Genomic DNA, 23,588 nt, shown 5'->3' with positions numbered 1-23,588 from the left:
CAAACTAGGCAAGCCACTTGGGTCAGCCTTCCCCACTATGCATCCATATCTATTACCAAATATACGTTATACAAATCTATGTTCTCTTTCACCTACTTTTTGGCATGATGCATGTCCTTTTGGCTATGCATGCATGCTCAGTGCACAAACAAGTTTACCTTCCTCCACTCACCCACTTTATGCACTTCCAGGCTGTGTGAAAAGGACTCACTTTTTGCGCCAGAATTAGTGAGAAGTCAATATTTACTTTCCCTGCCCCAGACTCTGGCCTGGAGTTGATTTTTTTAAAAAAATGGATTGGAAGTGGGTTGGCAACTTAAATATATCTACATTGGCACCATGAGAGGAAGAAGGGAGCTTGGTGGGTTCAGTGCCAAGCTGGTGTAATAGACTTTGCTGGGCAAGAGACAAAGACTGAGCAGAATCTGGTCACAGTTAGGGGGTAAAAATGGGGTTCAGTTCTCAAAACCTTCCAGGTTCACATTTCCAGAAACAATACGTGAAATGAAACTCCAAGGTGGATGTCCCATGTGAAAAGGATCTAGGGGTCTTAGAAGGCAGTTAGGTCATGTACTCATAGCAGTGACCACAGGAAGAAAGGGAGGGGTGCAGAGAAAAGGAACCCCATGGTGCATCTGCAGCAGCCCAACCAGATGCCGTCATTTGACCCAGCTGCAACAAAACATCTCTCTCCTGCATTAGTCTCTACGGCCACAGCAGGCGCTGAAACCTTCCAACAGCTAAACTTCACCTCCAAAGGTGCACTCCTCCATTGTCTCCCAAGACAGATGGATGCCAACAACAAGAGGAAGGCCACAATTTTAACATGGGTCAATAGTGTGATGCAGGAGCAAAAGGGGAAAAAAGCTAATGCTATTCTAGGCTGCACCAACAGAAGTATAGTGTCCAGATCAAGAGAAGTAAGAGCTCCACCCTATTCTGCCTTAGTCGGACTCCACCTTGAGTACTGTGCCTAGTTCCAACGAAACATCGGGAAGGACTTTATGAAGGTAAAAGCTATTTGACAGTGGAAGGGGCTGCCTAAGAAGGTGATGGACTCTGCTTCATTGGGGACTTTTAAACAGAAGTTTGGTTGGCCATGTGTCAGAGATTCCTGCATTGCAAGGGGTTGGACTGGATGATCTTCGGGATTCCTTCCAACCCTACAATTCTATGGCACAGTCCAATCCATTAAGATATTTTTTTTTGAACCAGTTCAGTGGACTTTGTGAAACTGAACTAGCTCGTTCCATGCTCTAAACCACCATTAGCCAAGGATTTGCTTGAGCCCAGCGAAGGGAAAAAAAATATATGCTGTGGTTGACTTAAGTGATTGACACCTTTTGATTTCACAAGCATCCGTCCTTTGTCATTGGCCTTGCCTTTTCCCTCTTCCTTTCCCCCACCCCTTATTTTTCAACTTTTTTTCATTCCAACGTGAGGGAAATGGCTTGCAGGATGTGACACAGAATCTGCTTAAACATGAGAGAAGGAATAGGCTCATGATAAAATGCCCCATTTCCCCGGCCCGCTCCCTGCTCCCAGGGGTATTCTGCAACCATTTTAATGAAAAGAATGGTGGCTTAAAAGTGCTGTCAAGCTCAAGACATTTTCACTGGATAAAAACACATATGGTTGTTGTTGGTGGTGGTGGGGCTTCCTCTCTCTTTTTTGAGGAGGAGCAGCTTTAAATCTTTCAAGCTTCGTGAAATGAAATTTGCTTGGAAATATGTTAAAATATGCAAAGGGATGAAGCTGTGTGACAATGATGGGATGATTTTAAAACCCTGGTTCCAGGGCCTAGCAGCGCTTGAAAGGTTCTCATAGATGTTGCAGCAACAGAATCCTTTCCCGGCATATATAAATGCATTTAAAAATGATTAAGGCAGGCCATTCCTCTCCCCTAGTTAGTGATGGTAAGGGGTTACTTTCATGCTCCGGAAAAAGAGGGTGAATATAAAAGTCCACTGAAAGACTGTACAGAAATCAGGAGCGCCTTCTTTCCTGTTCCCGAGAAGAACACACTGACTTTATTGCTGTGATCATCCATGACCTACATTTCGGTTTTCATAGCCTTGTGCGCTCTCTTGCTTTCCCTCCCTGATCTTGCTACCACTGAAATGACCTGAAAATGGATGATTCATGTTCTTTCAAGACCTGGAAGGCACAGGTCAGCCTTCCCCCCTCTTTGCACATCACATTTCTCCCTCCTGGCATGCATAAAAGAACATAGGAAGAGCTCTGCTGGTTCACGCCAAAGGCTCACCTAGACATAGAATCATAGAATTGTAGAGTTGGAAAGGGACCCTGAGGATCATCTAGTCCAGGGTTCCCCAAACTTGTGTCTCGAGCTTTTCTTGGACTACAACTCCCATCACCCCTAGCTAGCAAGACCATTGGTCAGGGATGATGGAAATTGTTGTCTGAAAACAGCTGGAGACACAAGTTTGGGGAAACTCGATTTTGTCCATATTCCTGCAATGCAGCTATCCCATACGAGGATTGAACCTGCAACCTGGGCATCATCAGCACCATGCTCTAACCAACTGAATTATCCAGTTTCCACAGTGGCCAACCAGACACTCATGAGAAGCCCGAAAGCAGGACCTGAGTGCAACTGCACTCTCCTTACTTGTGAGTCCCAGCTGCTGGCGTTCAGAGGAAATCCTGAGCTTGAGGGACCAACAGCTTGACTCATCATAGGGCAGCTTCCTGTGCCCTAAATCAGCCTTTCCCATGGGTGTTGTTGCAGCTCAGAAGAACTTGCTGGATCAGATGAAGAAGGCCTATCTAGTCCAGCACCCTGCTCTCACAGTCGCCAACCAGATGTCTATGCGAAACCCATAAATACAATGCACCACTAAGCTAACTATGAACCTAATCACAATTTCTGGAATGCATGATGCTCCACAGCTGCGCCAACGATCATTAGAAAATTTAAAGCAGCAACTGCAGTGACATCAACTCAGGAACTCAGAACGCTGTTGTGTGAGCACCGCTGTGATCTTGGAGGCATCTCTTTGTTTTCAAGGTACTACATCCTGTTTTCCCACTGCAACAGCCAGCAAGGCAACTTACAAGCATGGCATTAAATACAAAGCCATAGATGAGACCTAATTGTCTCTGGCGTGCTGCTAGGATTGTAGTGGCCGCCAGTTCTAAAGCAAGAGAAGTTTGGGCATTATTTGGTGTGGAAGATGTCTTCAGTAACCAGAGAAGAAGTGGATGGGTAGTAGCGAGGGGCAGAGAGGAAGTTTGCATGTCATAGTGGCAAACGTACATGGGGATCCCAGTGCGATAAAAATGCATGCATATATTAAAGACAGGCTAGAAATAATAATAATAATAATAATAATAGGAGAAGGAGAAGAAGAAATGCAATTAATTATAAGGCTGCAGCATAGCTGTGCCCTTTCTGCTTCCTGTCAAGCAGTGGGCATTGGTGTCATTTGTACAATACTCACGCTGTTACAATTTGTCTACGATAACAGAAGCGTGAGAAATATTTCCAGTCCAGTCCTGAGCTGGATTTGGCTTCCTGCTGTGCAACAGACAAAAACCAGACCAGATTAATCAGGGAGCCTGCCCAAGGCGCAAGAAGAACAGGGAGATTTCCCCCCCTCCTGTGACTGTAGCTGACTTGTTATAATCCTGTGAATTTTGCAAGTCCTTAACTGTCACAGGAGTGGAACTGCGTTTATTTATTTATTTTTGCAGGAAGCGAGAGGAGGGTCTAATGTGAATATTCTTGGAGGGCATGATCTGCAGGGAGGTTTTCTGGCATGAGGCCTGCAGAAATAAGTGGGAAAGAGCTTAGAAGCATACATGTTCTCTGTTGTATGCAAGTTTCTCCAATTTGTTTCCATGGGGCTCACACCAAAGCACTTACTCTGCTCTGCCAGGGATGGGTAAAAATCAAATGCAGGTTGCATTTAAAGATGAACCCACCAAATCCACACTTTTCCCCCAAAAAATGTGAAATGAAATACAGCCTTTTTATTTATTTATTTTTTAATTCACACTTTTCTGAATTTTGCAATGCAGAGTCAAGTAATGCATACTAAAATAGATATACATGGCTAAAGTGTACATTTAAAAAACTGTAAATTAGTGAATACAATGTGCACAAATGCATTCTATTAGGGGAAATAGCTTTGCAAAAATACATTAGGAGAAATTGATGCTAAAATGCTGGTGAATTTTCATTCACCATTGCAAACTTGATGTGGAAATGAGGAGAACTGAATTTAAGAATGAAGAGGAAATGAGAAACGGAAAGGAACCAAAATTGACAGATTCACCACTTTCTGCCCTCAGCTAATGATGTCAGTTGGCGTTTGTTATAACTTCATTTCTTGCCATGAATTGGTAGCATCAACAGAAGAACAATTGCCCACTCCCCGTTTTGCGTTACAAGGGAAGCCACAGGTGGATGGGAAAAGAAATTGGTCCCCGTGGTGAAGCGATTTCCAGGAGCTGTGTTAGTGAAAACAAGAAAGAATCTTATGGCAGCTGAAAGACGAAGGCATTTATTACAGTCCAAGCTTTCATGCCACGCAGTCTGCTACATCAGATGCATGAAGTCGTCTGCACCCCACAAATGCTTATGTCACAATACATTTGTTCAGTCTGTCATGTGCTACAAGATGCGCTGCTTGTTTGTCTTCCGTTTGTTTGTGGTGGAGTCATTGCAGGCAAGCCAGATATACAGACCACTGCTGTCTGTCCCCAGAAGACGGAAAAATCAGTGTGGAAGTGGTGGCTTGGTGTGAAACAAGGCCACAGTATATGGCAAGCACAGCTGTTTCGGTATCTTTCCTGTGGTTTTGTTTGTGGGAATTCTGCGGGAACACAATGCCATCCCATTTTTAAAAAGTTGTTAAATATGTGTGTAGGTCATGCATAGGCAAACTCTGGTCCTCCAGATGTTTTGGACTACAATTCCCATCATCCCTAGCTAACAGGACCAGTGGTCAGGGATGATGGGAATTGTAGTCCCAAACATCTGGAGGGCCGGAGTTTGCCTATGCCTGATGTAGGTGGTCCTTCAAGGTAGCCTAATCCCAAATGGTTTAGGGCATGGGTAGTTTAGGATTAATGGGACGCAGGTGGCGCTGTGGGTTAAACCACAGAGCCTAGGACTTGCCAATCAGAAGGTCGGCGGTTTGAATCCCTGTGACGGGGTGAGCTCCCATTGCTCGGTCCCTGCTCCTGCCAACCTAGCAGTTCGAAAGCACGTCAAAGTGCAAGTAGATAAATAGGTACCACTCTGGTGGGAAGGTAAACAGCGTTTCCGTGCGCTGCTCTGGTTTGCCAGAAGCGGCTTAGGTCATGCTGGCCACATGACCCGGAAGCTGTACGCCGGCTCCCTTGGCCAATAAAACGAGTTGAGCGCCGCAACCCCAGAGTCGGTCATGACTGGACCTAATGGTCAGGGGTCCCTTTACATTTAGTTTAGGATTGCTTGCCGCAGTACATTGCATTGAGAAGCACCATAGCTCAGTGTCAGAGCATTTGTGTTGCATATGGACAAGCCGCAGGTTCAGCTCCCGGCAGCTTCAGGTAGGGCTGGCCCTGAAAGCCCAGAGAGTCACTGCTGGTCACTCTAGACCAGTGGTTCCCAAACTTTCCCTTTTATGAACTATTTGAAAATTGTGTGTGTGTTGACAGACCCCTTCATGTTTCTTCTGCCTGTTGTAGCAACTGTAACGCGCTGTGCTAGATGCTGTATGACTTTTAATTGTATTTAGACAGGCACACTGAGGACATACACCCTGAATGAAGCTCGTGGACCAGTGGTGGTCCATGGACCATAGCAGGGGTGCCAGCTCATAGGGTCTGAGCTGTTCTGCCCCCCATATCCTTTGGGAGGGAGGAGGGTCCACCAATGTAGAAGGAGGCGTAGCGCAAGAAAGGAAGAGCCAATGACCATTGAAGTCACACTGTGCTCTACATTTGTTCTCCTCTGATGGAATGTTGTGCATGTGACGCAGGGCCCCCTCAATTTTCGGTGCAAGTTGGCACCTCCCATGGTCAGCAAACTTTTTCAGCAGGGGGCCGGTCCACTGTCCCTCAGACCTTGTGAGGGGCCAGACTATATTTTGAAAAGAACAAATTCCTATCCCCCACAAATAACCCAGAGATGCATTTTAAATAAAAGGACACATTCTCCTCATGTAAAAACACACTGATTCCTGGACCGTCCGCGGGCTGGATTGAGAAGGCGATTGGGCCGCATCTGGCCCCTGCGTCTTAGTTTGCCTACCCATGCTCTGGACCATAGTTTGGGACTACGAGTTTGGCATATTGAGCTAGATGGACCAATTGGGCTGATTCAGTATGCGGCACCCTTTTATGTTCCTGTGCTTCTACTTATGTAAGTGCCTGGAATGCTAATTGTATTTTATTATATTTTATGAAGCGCCCCAGCTGGGTGTGGGGAACAGTTTTATGACTGTTAATATTATTGCTCTGATTCTCATGTTACTGTTGGGGAGAGACTAAGGTGAGGCCTGGCAGTTTTCTACTTTTTAAAAAAAAAAAAAGAAAGAAAGAAAGCAGAATCAGGTTTCGAACTTTTTTTATTCATGTTTGGCCACAAACCTTCAAATCTCAGTTGCAATACTCGGCGCAGTGGGCCCTCGTAGAAAGAGGGTCCTGGAGATCCCACTAGACCAGGGTTGGGGAACCTTTTTCCACCCAAGAGCCACAGCTCCTCACATGCAAGTTTCCAAGGGTTGTGTGCAAATGATGGCTGGAGCCAGAGGGAAAAGTGAACCATGGAGGCAGAGCATAGACATGATGGCTAGTAGCCACTGATTGCCTTATTCATCATGAATTTGTCCAGCCCTCTTTTAAAGCTAGGCACTCTTCCACTTATCCTGTGCCTAGAAAGCATGGGTCCAAGCAGTTCCCCCCTTTCCCCATTCCTAGGGAAAACCTGCTCTTTATTGCTCAACTGGGGCAAACTTCAATCTGGAGAAAACCCCAGTTTGCTCCAATTGAGCACTAAAGAGTGGTTTTCCCCAGAGGGGAAGAAGCAGGGCAAGAGGAAGTGTGGGTAAGTCCTTGGTAGCCATCACTGACTCACTGTGGCAGTGAGTTCCATAGTTTAACTTTGCACTGCTTGAAGAAGTGATTTCTTTCATCTGTCCTGAATCTTCTAACATTCAGCATTGTTGGATGTCCATGACTTCTTGTGTTATGGGAGAGGGAGGAAAACTTTTCTCTATCTGCCTTCTACATGCCTTGCACCATTTTATTAAATTACTTCATGTTCTCTCTTCCTCCTCTTTTCGCTAAACCAGGCATGGCCAAACTTGGCCCTCCAGATGTTTTGGACTGCAACTCCCATAATCCCTAACAGGACCAGTGGTCAGGGATGATGGGAATTGTAGTTCCAAAATAGTATGGAGGGCCAGGTTTGGCCATGCCTGCACTACACCAAAAGGTCCTGCAGCTACTGAGGTATATTTTGAACCTATTGTAGGACAATTGTGTTTCCGCCTGTCCCCCACTGGCCAGTATATCTTCAAAATTACACTCTTCTGGTTTTCCCAAATAGTTGCATAACAGCCATTGGTGGAGTATCAGAATGCAATGTACAGGAGCCAGACTAAAGCAGAGCATTGCGAGATTTGCTTTGTTTTTCAGGAGAAGCAGGAGATCCACCAGGCAGAGCCTGGTGCAAAAGGCAGCACTTACTGTATAACTAAATAATTGTGACCCAAATAATATTTTGTGTGTGCCAGAACCGAGCAATTCTTTCCCTCTCACACACAAATTCAAGTCTTTGAGAGTGCATCCAATGTAAGTCCTGCTCAGAATAGACCCACTGATATTAATGGACATGACTAACTTAAGTCCATTAATCTCAGTGGGTCTACTCTAAGCTGAACTTACCTAGGCTTGCCATACATCTGGAAAATTCTGGACATGAATCGGATGCCTAAAATAGCATCTGGGGATTCCCTTGGCCGGGGAGGGAGGAAGGTGATGCAGCAGTGGTGGCGGTGGCACAACTGGAGCAACATCTGTCGCAAGCCTGACCATTTTCGCTTTTTCCAGGGGGAGTGTTGGGGGGTGTTTTCACATTTGTTTTTGCCTGTGCCTTCCCCTACAGCAGTGGTGATAGCCCCCAACAGCTGCCTGATGCAGGGAAGGCCCAGGCAGGACTGGAATGTTGTGGGCATGTGGCAACCCTACCCAAAACTTTATTTTGAGGGGGGAAAGCTCAACAACTTTCCCTGGATTTTCACTTTTGGGAATATGGCAACCCTAACTTAGGCTCCAATAGGGACGCGGGTGGTGCTGTAGGTTAAACCACAGAGCCTAGGACTTGCCAATCAGAAGGTCGGCGGTTCGAATCCCCACGAATGGGTGAGCTCCTGTTGCTCGGTCCCTGCTCCTGCCAACCTAGCAGTTCGAAAGCACGTCAAAGTGCAAGTAGATAAATAGGTACCGCCATAGCTGTCAAGTGTCCCTTATTTGAAGGGACAGTCCCTTATTCCAGCGCCATGTCCCTTATTGATGGATGTCCCTTAAATGTCCCTTAAATGATGTCCCTTAAATTTCAAAGGAAGCAGCTCCTCTCCCTCCCTTCCTGCCGGCCAGGGAGGAGGGAGGCTCCAACTGTGTTGCTTGGCTGTGTTGCTCATCCAATAAGAAGTCTAAGAACGACTGGGGGGTGGAGCTTGCATGCCTTGTGTGTGGCTAGTTAATGCAAGCTGAGGGGTTTTTTGAATGCTGGACGCCATTTTGTTGCACGTGCTGCTGCAAACTTTGCAGTGCAAAGCCAGGCCGGGGAGCCATCTTAAGTTGAAGCTGCATAGGCCTTGTGGTGCATGTGATTCAGATTCTATTCAGTTAAACCTCTGGTTACAAAGTTGGTTGGACAGTGTTCTCGAAGCTACCAGCATGAGTTTGACAGGAAGACTGGAGTTCCTGGAACAGGTGAGGCTGCAGGTCCCTTATTTTAGCTGCTGGTCCCTTATTTTCAAGGCTGCTGGTCCCTTATTTTCAAATCTGTAAGTTGACAGCTAGGGGTACCGCTCTGGTGGGAAGGTAAACGGCGTTTCCGTGCACTGCTCTGGTTCGCCAGAAGTGGCTTGGTCATACTGTCCACATGACCCCAAAGCTGTACGCTGGCTCCCTCGGCCAATAAAGCGAGATGAGCGTCGCAACCCCAGAGTCGGTCACGACTGGACCTAATGGTCAGGGGTCCCTTTACCTTTTAACTTAGGCCCCATATGCACCACACTTTTAAAGTACTATGATACCACTTTAAATAGTCATGGCTTTCCCCAAAGAATCCTGGGTAGTGTAGTTTGTTAAGGGTGCTGAGAGTCGGCAGGAGAACCCTATTCCTCTTACAGAACTAAAACTCCCATCCGCCCAGCCAGCTTGGCCTATTTGCCTTAACAGTCAGTCCTTCCTCCCAGGGAATTCTGGGAGTTTGAGTTCCACAACTTGAGGAGGTGGCTTGGGGGCTCAGATTCTCTGCTGTGGCTTTAATTAGATGGTTTTTCTTTGCTTAAAGAAAAAGTGTATATGATTAATTCTTGTTTTCCTCTTGAGTTAGCTCAAAGAAGTTCGGAAATTTCAACAGGGCTTTGTTTTTTTAAACAAGCAGTTGCTTTTAGGAACCTGAAACACAGACGAGATTTTCAGGGTTGGGATTTGTATGGGAAAATTTATTACCAAAATAAAGCAAAATAAGCAAGGAAGGCGGCACAGAGGCCGCCATGACTAACTTGTGAAATTCCTGGGAGGGAGGGAGGGAAGGAAAGCAGGTTCACATAGATCCCGGGCGTGCAAAATTGCAATAAACCACACATTGTAAATGATTTTGCAAAATGATAACACAAAATGATGTGCGCAGAAGAACATCGGCGGAGCTTTGCAGGAGAGGATGATACAATGAACAGAGATCCACAGAAATCAAGGGCTCCCACAATTGCAGGGTGAGAGGAAAGGGGCTCAGTGGTTAGAGCATCTGGTTTACATGCAGAAAGTCTCAGCTTCAGTCCCAACCAACTGAAATCCTGCCTGAAACCTAGGAGAACTGCTGCCAGTCAGTGTCAGCGGTACTGAGCTAAATTGAACCAATGGTCAGACTTGGTAAGAGGCAGCTTCCTATGTTCTTAAAAGTAGGTCATTTTCAGCTGACTGGCAGAGGCTGGAAAGAAGCAGTCCAGTGTGCTCTGAGTCTGTTAAATCCAAGGACCATAGCTGATTCTGCCCTGGGCCTCCGTTTTGTTGTTTGCTGCAAAATCTTTAATATTGTTTTTCAGCCAGGATGTTGCCCGATTTTGGAACCGACTCCTTAAGGAGGCTTGGCCATCTTTGACAAAGTGATCTTCCTTGGGGTAAGATGTTGGGCATTTTCCTTTTGGCATTCCTGTTGGTTTCTTAGAGGCTATTAGTATCTATTGTTTTGTGATGGATTATGTTTTGCGCAGGTCGTGTGGATCCAGCAAAGCTTTGCTGAAGGTTGGAGTAAATTTACACACATTTGGAACATCAGAAAGCCGCCTTATCACTAGTCAGACAATCCACTGGTCCATGTAGCTCAGTACTGTCCACACTGACTGGCAGCAGCTCTAGAATCATAGTAGAGTTGGAAGGGACCCTGAGGATCATCTAGTCCAACCTGGAATACGCAGCTGTCCCATAACGGGGATCAAACCTGCAACCTTGGTGTTATCAGCACCTCACACTAACCAACTGAGCTATCCAGGCACTTCAGGCAGGAGTCTTCCCCAGCCCCACTTGGAGATGCCAGGGTTGAACCTGAAACCTTATGCATGGACATTGGTCCATCTAGCTTTGTACTGTATACACTGTGACTCTCCAGGGTTTCAGACAGGAGTCTTTTCCAACCCTACCCAACTTTGCCAGGGACTGAACCTGGGACCTTAAAAATACAGAGCTGATGCTCTACAACAGAGCTGCAGATGGAGGGGTGTATCTGTGTAGAAACACCTGACTTCTGGCTGGCTGGAATGTAGACTACTGCACATAGTAAAGAGCCCGCCTGCTTTTGCCTGTGGCCCTGCTCACCTCTGTCATGCGGCCCCTGGAAAGTTGCCCACAAAGGAATGCGGCCCCCAGACCAAAAAAGGTTCCCAATCCCTGCTCAAGTGTCTGTCTGTGTAAGATTCTCTTATGTCCTACGTATACATGGTATATAGCTCTGTTAGGCGTCTGTGTGGGCATGTCAAGAAAGCAAGGAGCACAGCTGCGAAACGTGAGGCCGAATCCTGCAAACTCCATCCTCCACCTAGGGGTACAAGCGCACACAGCGAATGCCAATCCAAATACAGTGGTACCTCGGGTTACATACGCTTCAGGTTACAGACTCCGCTAACCCAGAAATAGTGCTTCAGGTTAAGAACTTTGCGTCAGGATGAGAACAGAAATCGTGCTCCGGCGGCGCGGCAGCAGCAGGAGGCCCCGTTAGCTAAAGTGGTGCTTCAGGTTAAGAACAGTTTCAGGTTAAGAACGGACCTCCGGAACGAATTAAGTACTTAACCCGAGGTATCACTGTAGTGGTAAAGGAATAACTTCTGGCAGTCGAGACAGATCCTGGATCCCTCCTAAAACAAAGCAAATGCTGGGGGTGGGGGGGAGAGAGAGAGACATGCAGGGAGTTGTGATAACTGTTAGCGAGAGGATATTAGCTCTTTGGCCACCTGCTTTGCTTTTTCGGAGAGGTGCATGAGTCACTTCGATGGAGCACAATACCTTTGTGTAATGTACACCTCAGCTTTCCAGCTCGCAGCATTAAAAACATCCTGCTTCCTGCAGCCATGTGCCATCTGCCCAGAGCAATCGGCGCGGATCAAAGCATGCGCTTCCCGATGGCCTGGATGCTGTTTCCTCTCCATCCGTGGTTTTGTTTTGGGTATGTCTGAAGTATGTTGTGCAGCCCACATCTTGCCCTGCATCCTCCGCTGCCTGAGTTAGTGCTCCACTTGCAGATTTCTCTTCGTCTGCACCCAGACAGCTTCCTCTGTGGCTGATTTAATGCTGGAGAGAACCCAGAAGAGGGAGGGAAGCATTGCAAGAAAAAGGTACCAAGCTAGGGGTTGTGCTTGAGTGGCTCTTCCAGGGCACAGCTCAATGGCAGAGCATTCACTTTGCACATATAAGGTCTCAAGTTCAATCTCCAGTGGCATCTCCAGGTAGGAGACACCTGAAACCCTGGAGAACTGCAGCCAGTTAGTACTGAGCCATTGGTCTGGCTCATTATAAGGCTTCTTCTGTTTCTGTGAGTGACCCACACTGAGCTGGTTTCACCAGGGGTGAGAAATCTCCATCTTAGGAAGCCAGTGTGGCCCTCCAGGGTCCCTGATCTGGCCCTCAGGCTACCTTGAGCTCCTTGCAGGAAAGGTGAGATATGAATGTAACAGTGAAATCAAATTTAGTCCCTCATAAAGCCTGGCTGCATTAGAAGGAGAGGTGAGGCCACAAGCCCCCTGCCCCATCAGCTTGGCTGGGAGCAGCTGTAATTTTTGTTCCTCCTTTCCCAGAAGGGGCCTGTGCAGTAACCCCAGAACTAACATTTGGTTATTTCCCTCCTCCGTCCCTGTTTTTCTTCTCCTTTAGCATCATGTTTGAGGAAGGTTGTAGGCAGTGCTATTTTTCTAGAAATAAAGGTGCCAGAAAGCACCACAAACACTTCCCTTGTTCTTTTAGAATGGCAATGGCGCCCACCTAAGAGGTGCTGGAACTGAGGTCCGGCAAGTTCTGGCTGCAAAAAAGGCCCTGATTGTAGGTTATTGATAGGTAAAGGTAAAGGACCCCTGGACAGTTAACTTCAGTCAAAGGTGACTGTGGGCTGCCGCACTCATCTCACTTTCAGACTGAGGGAGCCGGCATTTGTCCACAGACAGTTTTCTGGGTCATGTGGCCAGCATGACTAAACAGCTTCTGGCTCAACGGAACACCGTGACAAGTGGTAGAGCGCACAGAAACATCGTTTACCTTCCCGCCGCAGCGGTACATACTTATCTACTTGCACTGGTGTGCTTTCGAGCCACTAGGTTGGCAGAAGCTGGGACAGAACAACGGGAGTTCACCTTCCGATCAGCAAGCCGAAGAGGCTCAGTGGTTTAGACCACAGCGCTACCCTCTCTATCACTCAGTGATAGAGCATCAGTCAGTGTGGGCAAAACTAATCTAGGTGGACCAGCAACATTCCCCACTTCTGATTCCTAGCAACCGGCATTCAGAGGCCTACTTTCTCCAGCAGTGGAGGTAGAACACCATCATCATGCCTAGCAGCCCCTGATAACCCCACCCTCCATGAATCTATGCGATACCACTTTAAAACCATCCAAGTTTGTGGCTGTTGCTACATCTTGTGCGAACAAATTCCATTAGTTTTAACTGAGTGCTGTGGAAGAAGTACTTTCTTTTGCCTGTCTTGAGTCTTCCAACATTCAGCTGCAATTCTTCTACGTTACAGTTCTTGTAATGCAGTTATAGAAGTTGGCCTTGATGAACAGCATTCGTTTCCCAGATGCGCTCTCCTCCCTATCAGATCCAGAAGAAGTGCTACAGATAAAATCTAGGCCACGGGGCAGGTATTCCTTCAGAGAGCTGACTTGATGGCAGTCAGAAGCCTCACAGGAGGGGTCTTGAGGGAATCACCCTCCTTCTGCCAGTAGTGGTTCTGAGGCTCTGTTTACACTGCACATTTAAAACACATTACTTCCTTCAAAAGAATCCTGGAAACTGTGATTTGTTAAGGGTGTTGGGAATTACAGTGGTACCTTGGGTTACATACGCTTCAGGTTACAGACACTTCAGGTTACAGACTCTGCTAACCCAGAAATAGTACCTCGGGTTAAGAACTTTGCTTCAGAATGAGAACAGAAATCATGCTCCGGCGGCAGCAGGAGGCCCCATTAGCTAAAGTGGTGCTTTAGGTTAAAAACAGTTTCAGGTTAAGAACGGACCTCCAGAATGAATTAAATACTTAACCTGTAGTACCACTGTATAGTTTTCCAGGGTAAACTATAGTTCCCAGGTTCTTTGGGGGAAGAAATGTGCTTTCAATATGTTTTGAATGTAGCCAGACAACTCTCATCCCTGGAAGGACACTCCTCCACCCCAGAACAGATCCAGGAGCAGAACAGTTTTAAACTCACTTTTTCGTTTCCTGTCATGGCACACCTCACAGCTACTTTGCAATCTTACAAGATGTCTGAGAAATCCTCCCTCACCCACAATTCCTTCCCTCTGTATTAAAAAACAACAACAGGCACGCATAAAAGTGCACTGCCATAAGCCGTGCACAGATTTAACATTATTAAAAGGAGGCAAAAAAAGAAAAACGAAGCGCGATTGCAGGAAACATTTCTTCCAGTCCTAAGATGAGATGGTCTGCAGCGGTGGCGGCTGTTCCGGAAACACAAGGAGCAGTTGCGGGATGTCAAAGAAGATCAATCAAAAGGAAACCATCAGGATGGCAAGAAAGGGTCTGATATGAAAAATTAAAAGCTCAGAGGTCTTTTGTTGCGAAGCCACAGCGCTGTGTGCCATCTCAGACCGTTGGCCTGCAATTTAGGAATCTGGAAAGAACAAGCCCAGGCAACATGCATGTGGCCCACTGCTGTGTGTGTGTGTGTGTGGGGGGGTGTTATTTATTATTTGTGCATGCCAGGAAAAGGGTACCTAAAGCACATGACAGCATCAGGGGGAAGGAGGGGGGATGCAAGACTCAGATGCCTTTAAATGAAACCACAATCGGGAGCAGTGATGTTAAGCCTAATAAGCCTTGTGGGTCTGTTATGTCTTTCCTGAATTTGCCCACCCCCCCTCCTCTCTGTTTTCCTTTTCTTCAGAGAGCCAGAAAGCCAGTCTCCAGAAAGCAGAGTGTGGAATCTGACACTAGCATGTAAGCAGGAGAGAGAGAGAGAGAGAGAGAGAGAGAGAGAGAGAGAGAGAGAGAGAGAGAGAGAGAGACCCAGAAATGGGATGCATTATTTATGAGCAGAAAACAAGGCCTCGGTGTTAACAAGGGCAAAGTTATTTCAAGGAGAAAATGGCTCCTGTTATGTGCCATCAGCCCCAGCCAGCTTCCCTTCTGGAAAAAGATCAGTATTTACAGGACGCTTCCAGACAGCACAAAACCAGTCCAAGTCGCATCTTATCCCCTTGGGCTAAACACTGTTCTTCTTGGCTGTGTGGTGGTGTGGCGAGCCTCTTGCCCTTTGCTAAGTGGGCAGAGGAAGTTTGACTGTGGGATGAGCACTGGAAGAAAGACCAAACCTTGGTCTCCTCAAGTGGCAAACTCTCCCCCCCCCCCATTTTAAGTTTCAAAATTATCATCTGATTCCATCCAAACAGGTAAATGCACAGAGACATCCATAAAGCAGAACACAGAGCTTCTTCTGAACACTGTGTTGCAAGTTGTCTCTCTTTCTCTCTTGTCTATCAATTGAGCATATAAAACAACCTTGCCTTGATCCAGGATAGGATACCCACCCACTGCTACTGGACCTGTGAAATATACTCAGTCGCAAAGTGATTTCATGCTCTTTATTCAGCTCATAGTGGTGAGGAGGAATGAATGAAGGTCCCCTCAAAGTATCTGCTTTATATACATTATTTACACAATGGGCTGCACATGATTGGCTAATTCCGGAATTCTACTGTAAGCCAATCAGGTTGTGGATTCACTTCTATCTGGAGCATGATTGGGTGGTTCATGCCAACCAGTCATACTGCTGTATTGTTCTAGGACCAATCAGACTGCTGCATTCTGAATCCTATTGTTCTAGGACCAATCAGACTGCTGCAGTTTGGATCCTATTCAACTCAATACATAACAACCTGGGATATTAAGCAGCAGAACTTTTAGCTCCTCTCACAGCCACTCGCTGCACCAGCAGGAGTGCCGAATTGGTGTGTTTGCCTCTCTTCCAGTAAGCAGCAGTAAGTAACCCACCTGCCAAGAAGCTAACATAGTGGCTCCACCCCAGCCAGCCACTTTGGGTTGTAGCTCAACAGCAGAACATCTGCCTTGCATGCGGAAGGTCCCAGGTTCAATCCCCGGCAACTCTGCTAAGGGCTGGGAGAGACTTCCTGTCTGTAATACTTGAGAGCTGCTGCCCATCAACAGAGACAATAGTGTTAGAAATGAACCAGTGGCCTGACGTAGTACAGTGGTACCTTGGGTTAAGTACTTAATTCGTTCCGGAGGTCCGTTCTTAACCTGAAACTGTTCTTAACCTGAAGCACCACTTTAGCTAATGGGGCCGCCTCCTGCTGCCACTGTGCCGCCGGAGCACGATTTCTGTTCTCATCCTGAAGCAAAGTTCTTAACCCGAGATACTATTTCTGGGTTAGCAGAGTCTGTAACCTGAAGCGTCTGTAACCTGAAGCGTATGTAACCCGAGGTACAACTGTACTGTATTGACCCAAATATAAGCGGCACCCGCAAATTAGCTGCACCTGTAAAATTCAAGGGGGAAAAAAGAAAAAAAGACAATACCCGAATATAAGCCGCTCCCTTAAAATTGGAGAGAAAAAGAAAAAAGTCAATTACCGGTATAAGGCAGCTTCCTGTGTTATGGATTTATTTAATTGGCAACACTTATCCTGAGCAGAATTTGGTGTTACTTAATACAGAATGTATTTTCTGCCTCAGCAAAAAACCCAACCCCGCCCCCCCAACCCAACTCTGGATAGGCCCAGAGCTGAAACAATTTCTTTAGGGCAGACAGGGAAGGTGAATCCTGTGTCTTCCTCCTTGGCCCTTCCTCTCCCCTCCCCTCTCACCCCACCCCGCCTGCGGCTGCCATTTTGACACTGGCTCATTGATTCCACCTCAGGCTTCATTAACAGTTATTGCCTTCCCTCCATCCTGCTTTTACAGTTCCTTCCTGAAGGTGGCTGTTACGCAAAGATACCCCATGAGGAATAGCAGGAGCTCTTTAAGCAAATAATGAAAAGGAGCTGCCTCAGGTCCTGTTTGCAGGTAGGAGCTGACAAGGACTTCTTCACAGAGCACATATTTTCAGTGCTCCCCCCCCCCCCCTGAAAAAATGTTTAGGGATACTCTCATTTTTCTACTCATATTGAAATACTGCCCTTCAATGAGGCCAAACTTAGAGTCACAAAATGTTTAAGGGTATGTGTACCCCTGCACACACCCCCCCAGAAAAAAAGCACTGCATATTTTACTATGTTTTTATATATGCCATAAGCCACCCAGAGTGGCTGGGGAAACCCAGACAGATGGGCGGGGTATAAATGAGAATATTATTATTGTTAAACTATGGAATCCACTCCCACAAGAAGATCTTAACCCAACCATTAAAAAAGGTAAAGGGACCCCTGACCGTTAGATCCAGTCATGGCCAACTCTGGGGTTGTGGCGCTCATCTCACTTTATTGGCCGAGGGAGCCGGCGTACAGCTTCCGGGTCATGTGGCCAGCACGACTAAGCCGCTTCTGGCGAACCAGAGCAGCGCACGGAAACGCCGTTTACCTTCCCGCCGGAGCGGTACCTATTTATCTACTTGCACTTTGATGTGCTTTCGAACTGCTAAGTTGGCAGGAGCAGGGACCGAGCAACAGGAGCTCACCCCATCGCGGGGATTCAAACCGCTGACCTTCTGATCGGCAAGTCCTAGGCTCTGTGGTTTAACCCACAGCGCCACCCGCGTCCCAAGCCAACCATTAGAGGGCTTTAAAAGAGGGTTAGACAAACTCATGGAGGATAAGGCTTACAGTGGCTACTAGCCATGATAGCAATGCACTACCTTCACTCTCAGAGGAGGTTGTTGGCATCTGTCTGTCTCAAGAGACAATGAAGTGCCTCCAGGGGTGAAGTCAAACCTCTGGAGAATCACAGCACCTGCTGGGGCTACAGAAATCAGTATCTCACAAGTGCTGCCTCTTGGGTTGTTTTTGCTGCATTAGCAGCACTGAAGTGACCTCTCCAGGACACTAGCCTGGGCAGTCTGTATGGAGGCTCTGGGCTGCCCAGACGACAAGACGCCTCTGGGCCTCGCTGATGTGGTCGGAAGGAAAGTAGAGCAATACGTCTAGCACCAGCTTGGCTGCAGGAGTTGCTAGAAGGAGGCGTACAAGGGGCCATCCAACCGTCTTAGGGATTTGTCTGGGGTTTACTCCTTAGCTTTTTCTTCTCCCACCTGAATACCAGTTGCTGAGAATCACAATTTGGGAGCGGGCTGTTGCAGTCATGTCCTGCTTGTGGGCTTCCCATGGGCATCTGCTTGGCCACTGTGAGAAGAGGATGCTGAACTAGATGGGCCTTTTATCCGATCCACCAGGGCTCTTCTTATGAACCACAAGAGCTTTCATGGGTAAGGCTGGTTTAGGATATAGGAAGCTGCCCTATGCTAAGTCAGACTTTCGGTCTGTAAGGATTGCATCTGAATTCCAGTTGCTGGAAACCACAGGTGAGGCGAGTGCTATTACACTCCTGTCCTCCTTATAGGCTTCCCTTAGGCATCTCACTGACCACTGTGGGAACACAATGCTAGAGATAACTGCTGTACAATAGTAACTTTCCAACTCACAGTGGGGAGCTGTTTCTCCTTCAAAACCCATGTGTGTTGTGCATGTTCTCGGTCAGTACGGGGCACATTGCATACCCCAAATAATCATCTGTTGCATACCCAACAAATCACTGCAATTAGCAGGAGAGGGCTATTCTGTAAAGTTTAGGAATCAGGCCTCTAGTGTGGTGGCACTGACCTTTTGAAGCTCCCTTCCATTAGATATCAGATTCTGTCTTTTGGGCACCTATTGAACACCTTCCTTCTCCAACATGCCTTTTAAGCTTCTTTTTTTAAAAAATAATAATATGTGTATTAGATTTGAAATTCACAAAATGGCTGGTGTTGACATGGTCTGTTGCAAAGCACCCATTTCCCAGAAGACAAACTAGGAAGTCTAAAAGTGGGGGGGGGGGAGAGAAAACTTTTCTAAGAAACTGAATACAAGGCAGAGGTGGGCAGTGTTCCTTTGCAGCTGGGCATGGTGGGGAAGGGGACATTGATAATGACTGAGAAGCTTGTCTCTCAGAAAAACAAAAGAAGCTCATCCGCCATGATGGATCTTCTTCTAATTGCGGTGCTTTCCAGAGCACAATTTGAAAACTTCTATAGAAACACCCCCCCCATCATTTATGACTTTGAAAACTGGAAAACAAAAACATATCTGCAGCCAGAGGAAATTGTACAGACAGATCTGTCACACCATGTCTCCCGTGCCGTTTAAAGAAGATGAGAGGGAGAGAGCCCCCATGACCTCATTTAATATTTTCTATCTTGGTTTATGGTGATTTGAGAGGCAGAGGTCGGCTGATGGAGAAATTCAAAGGGTCCTAATGAGAGCAGCAATGTGCTCTCCTGTTCTGATCATCTCCCGGGTGATAACACTACAGGTGATCTTTGATGTCACATGCTGTGACTTCCAAAGTACAGCTGAACTGATCTTTCTGTTTCATCAGGAGGTAGGAGTTTGATGCTTGAATAGCTGGCTGTACAACATTTGGTCATCTTTCTTTTCTACTGGTATTCTTTGAGAGGGCGGATCTGATTAGGTTGATGGTAAAGGGGACTTGTCCTATCACAATTGGGATAGAATTGGGTACAATGCTGGTGAACAGCTGGGTGTGTCACTTGCAGCCTCACATCTCTGTGAATACATGGGCATATAGTATGTATTTTTAAAAAAGTGGAAGCAACAGGCATTATAAAACTCTGGCAAAACTTGAATGCTGCTTTAGATTTCAGTTGCTGGATGGGAACAGAATGCAACAGAACTTAGTGCTTACTGTTCCTTTGCAGCATGTCCAAGCAAAATCCTTTACATCTTACCTGCACAGGAGATCTGGTAGTCACCAGTATTTCAAAAGGGGGAGATGCAAAGGCAACATTTGGATGGAATGTTTTTTTGTTCCCCTCCCCCCCAAAGGAACAAAGAGCCTTGAAGACATGTTCATTTGTTCCAGAGATACCAACAAGGTAATCAAACTCCGTCTTGGGCAAACGCCTTGATGAATATGCAATAATTTTGCATACTTCAGATCTGTGCACACTGTAGTTTTTTGTATTCAGCCGTGAACCTGTGCAAAAATAAATATAAGGATAACTGTATACTTTTCATTCAAACAGTATTTGTCAAAATATATTGATCTTTCAACAATTCACCAAAAATGTCTACATGCTGCTTCTATATGTAGAAATGATAAATTGTTTTATCCCAAGGCTGTCCCATGTGGCAGAGAACAAGGAATGCCTTTTCTATGAAAATGCCTGCTGTAACCTCAGTTGGAACACCTTAAAATAAAGACTCACCCCCCTTTACAACCATTGTTTTATTAATATGCCAACTTTACACACATTTAATCAATTAATGAGTCAGTCAACTAAAACTAATAAACTAAAATGCTTTTAATCTGGTGACTATCTTTATCATAATTTTACATATTATTATACATTTTCCATTTGCTTTCATCTCCTCTCCCCATTCCTTTTCCCTTTTGTATCGTGTCTATTCAATTATTAGCTTATGAGACAGAGACCACCGTATTTTAATATATGTACAGCACTTAGAAAATTGTTGGTTTTTAGTAAGTGTTATATCCAATGTACCACAAAGTTGAAGTCACTTAGCCGTATACTGGTTCCACTGAGGGAATGTTTTGCACCAGCAAAATGGTATTGCACAAGAGAATGCACAAGGACTAAACCCTAGACAAATCCAGAGTGGAGTCCATAACATGTTTGGATGGCATCTTGTATACCTCCTTCTGGCAACTCCTGCAGCCAAGCTGGTGCCAAATGTATTGCTCTGCTTTCCTTCGGATCTCTTCCGTGAGGCCAAGAGAGGGATCTTGTTGCCTGACAGCCCAAGATCTCTATACGCACTGCCCAGGCTTGTGCCCTGGGGAGGTCAGTTTGGTGCTGCTAATACAGTGGTTTGACTTCACCCCCAGAAGCACCCTCCATTGTCTCTCAAGACAGACGGATGCCAACAACAACAACAAATGAAGGTGTATGTGTGCATCTGTGTGATATGACAGTGACCCATCTGCACTATACATCTAAAACCACTCATACCACTTTAAGCAGACCTACATTTCTGAGTTCCCTGTGGACAGGGATCGACTGCTAAACCACTCCAGAAATGGTGGCTCTGTGAGGGGAATAGGGATCTCCTAACAACCTGCAGCATCCTTAACAAACTGCAATTCCCATAATTCATTTGGAGAAGCCATGACTGTTTAAAGTGATATCATAGTGCCTTCAGTGTACTATACAGATGTGGCCCAAGTCTTTACAAGGGCTGCTGCATTTTAAAAAAATGAATAAAAGGTAAAGGTACCCCTGCCCGTATGAGCCAGTCGTGTCCGACTCTAGGGTTGTGCGCTCATCTCACTTAAGAGGCCGGGAGCCAGCGCTGTCCGCAGACACTTCCAGGTCACGTGGCTAGCATGACGAAGCTGCTCTGGCGAGCCAGCACCAGCGCAGCACACGGAAACGCCGTTTACCTTCCCGCTATAAAGCGGTACCTATTTATCTACTTGCACTTAGCGGTGCTTTCGAACTGCTAGGTGGGCAAGAGCTGGGAGAGAGAGACAGGAGCTCACCCCGCCGTGGGGATTCGAACCACCGACCATACGATCGGCAAGTCCTAGGCACTGAGGTTTTACCCACAGCGCCACCCGCGTCCCTAAAAAAAAAAAAATGAATAGAAGAATTAATTTCAACAGGTGTAGCTTTTCATTCTTCTCCAGCAACCACAAGAGCCATTATTTCCCTGTCTGTACTAATAACTAGGGATGGACAAATCTATGGATTTCATTTTCTCACAGTTTCTCTTTCCTAACCTTAAATTTGCTACATCAATGTGCAATTTTGTTAAACCCTCACAAAATTTTGTCTGCTCTGTATTATAATATGCACATTTTTTCTATGCAATTTTACCTAAGATACACATTTTAGAAAGCAAGATCTCCAGATATCATGCATTTTGGCATTTTGTTTCCCCCCAATGTGTGCATTTTTTGTACTAAACATTCAGGGTTGGAGAACCGTATCACAAAATTTGGAGAAGCATGAATTTTGGAGGACAGGTGGATTTTGGTCCAGGTACCATTTCAGAAGTGTGGATTTGGAAGATTCACGTTCAGTTGTGAACCACACCAGATATTTCCCTCCTCCTCACAACAACGTCGCTCCTTAAGCAGTACACTAGCTCAGACTTCACCAGTGCTACCAAACACATATTTTCCCTCCTTCTGCTAAAAACTAAACAGTCACTTCAAGTCAGTTTGTTCTCTGAAGCTTTTAAAAGAGACGTCAGCTATGCTTAGTGTGAAGTTGGGGCTGAAGTAAAAGCTGGATATGTGCCCAGTCCAGTCAGATGGAAATTACATCTTGCACAGGAACCTAAATGTCATCTTCCTCAGCCCCTTTTACAGCCGGAACTGTGTTAACTCCCTTTTATCCCCCCATGTTGCATCTTCATTTTCCTACAGATATGACTGTACTTCCCTTCAGATATGATAAATCATCTCTGGTAGCACCACAATCTAGGGCACAGTGAGCGATCATCTGGAATTTCAGATGACACTTAAAAGTATAATAACAAGTAAACAAAGCCCAGGAGGAATATGTGTCTTGAAATGTGCAGTTCATGTTAGTAGCGCAAAGTAATTAACAAGCTGAAACAGCAAGAGGGGAGCTGGGCGGCTTCTAGTTCTTCAGAAGATGCTGAAAACGAAAATGGGCCAGGTTCTCAGACCATGGGAACCACTGGGATAAGGTCAGCCCATGACCTGTGTTTATTATACCCTAAGCGCTGGCATTTGTTTGAGGTTGTATTCAGATCAGAGGTTCTCACATGAAGGCCTGCCAACCACTGGTGGCCCATGAGTGTGGTCCACACCTTCTTTTGAAAGATTTCAAAATAGTTGAGAATGTTCTATAGTTGAAGCTGCACATGATTCATTTTTTCCCTGACAACAGAGATGGAGACCATTTGGATCAGGTCTGGGTTTTTCCAAAGGACTAGCAAATTCCTGGCCCATGGTTTTCATAACCAGTAAAGGCTGGTCCATCAACCCCAGTCTGCCCTTGGTCAGCCCAGCCCTGCCCTTCCTTCCTTCCTTTCTTTCTTTCTTTCTTTCTTTCTTTCTTTCTTTCTTTCCTTGCCTTTCTTTCTAATTGCCTTTTATAGAGTGAACATTATCACACATTATCTTTCATAGAAGGCAAAAGGTTTAAGTGGTCTGCCAGTTTTCAACTGGTCTGCAGGGCTGCTGTTCTGGTTTTGTTGTTGTTACTGAGAACTGTTGATAAAACCAAAATGGAGCAACTCCATATTAACATGCATTGTATCGTTATTTTTTTTAGTTGCCAACAGGTTGTGCTGTTTCTTGACTTTGCAGTAAAGAACACTCTAATGACAGGTCTAAGGCAGGAGTGGGGAACCTCTGGTCCACAGGCTTCCTGAGGCCTGCGAGGCCTTGGAGTTTGGCTCACTTGGCTATTTTAGGCAAACCACACCCACTTTCCTTGCTCCTGACATCATAT

At 46.1% G+C, this 23,588-nt stretch overlaps 1 long non-coding RNA gene across 3 annotated transcripts; it reads left to right on the top strand.

The window, feature by feature from the left end:
• The first annotated feature begins 1,115 nt into the window (after window positions 1-1,115).
• Window positions 1,116-23,145, top strand: LOC309328976. Of its 3 annotated transcripts, XR_014150975.1 has the most exons (4): window positions 9,328-10,078; window positions 10,197-10,367; window positions 16,889-16,990; window positions 22,075-23,145. It is a non-coding gene; the product is annotated as an uncharacterized lncRNA (long non-coding RNA). The 3 variants fall into 3 exon arrangements; XR_014150976.1 differs by lacking the exons at window positions 9,328-10,078; window positions 22,075-23,145 and adding an exon at window positions 1,116-3,031 and having other exon boundaries at window positions 10,297-10,367; window positions 16,889-18,685; XR_014150977.1 differs by lacking the exon at window positions 22,075-23,145 and having other exon boundaries at window positions 16,889-18,685.
• The last annotated feature ends 443 nt before the right edge of the window (window positions 23,146-23,588 follow it).

This window comes from Podarcis erhardii, assembly GCF_964252035.2.
Source record: "Podarcis erhardii genome assembly, chromosome: 14".
In the NCBI taxonomy this organism is placed as follows: Eukaryota; Metazoa; Chordata; class Lepidosauria; order Squamata; family Lacertidae; genus Podarcis; species Podarcis erhardii.
Note: the sequence above shows the minus strand (reverse complement) of the source record. Positions and strands in the feature narration are given on the sequence as shown.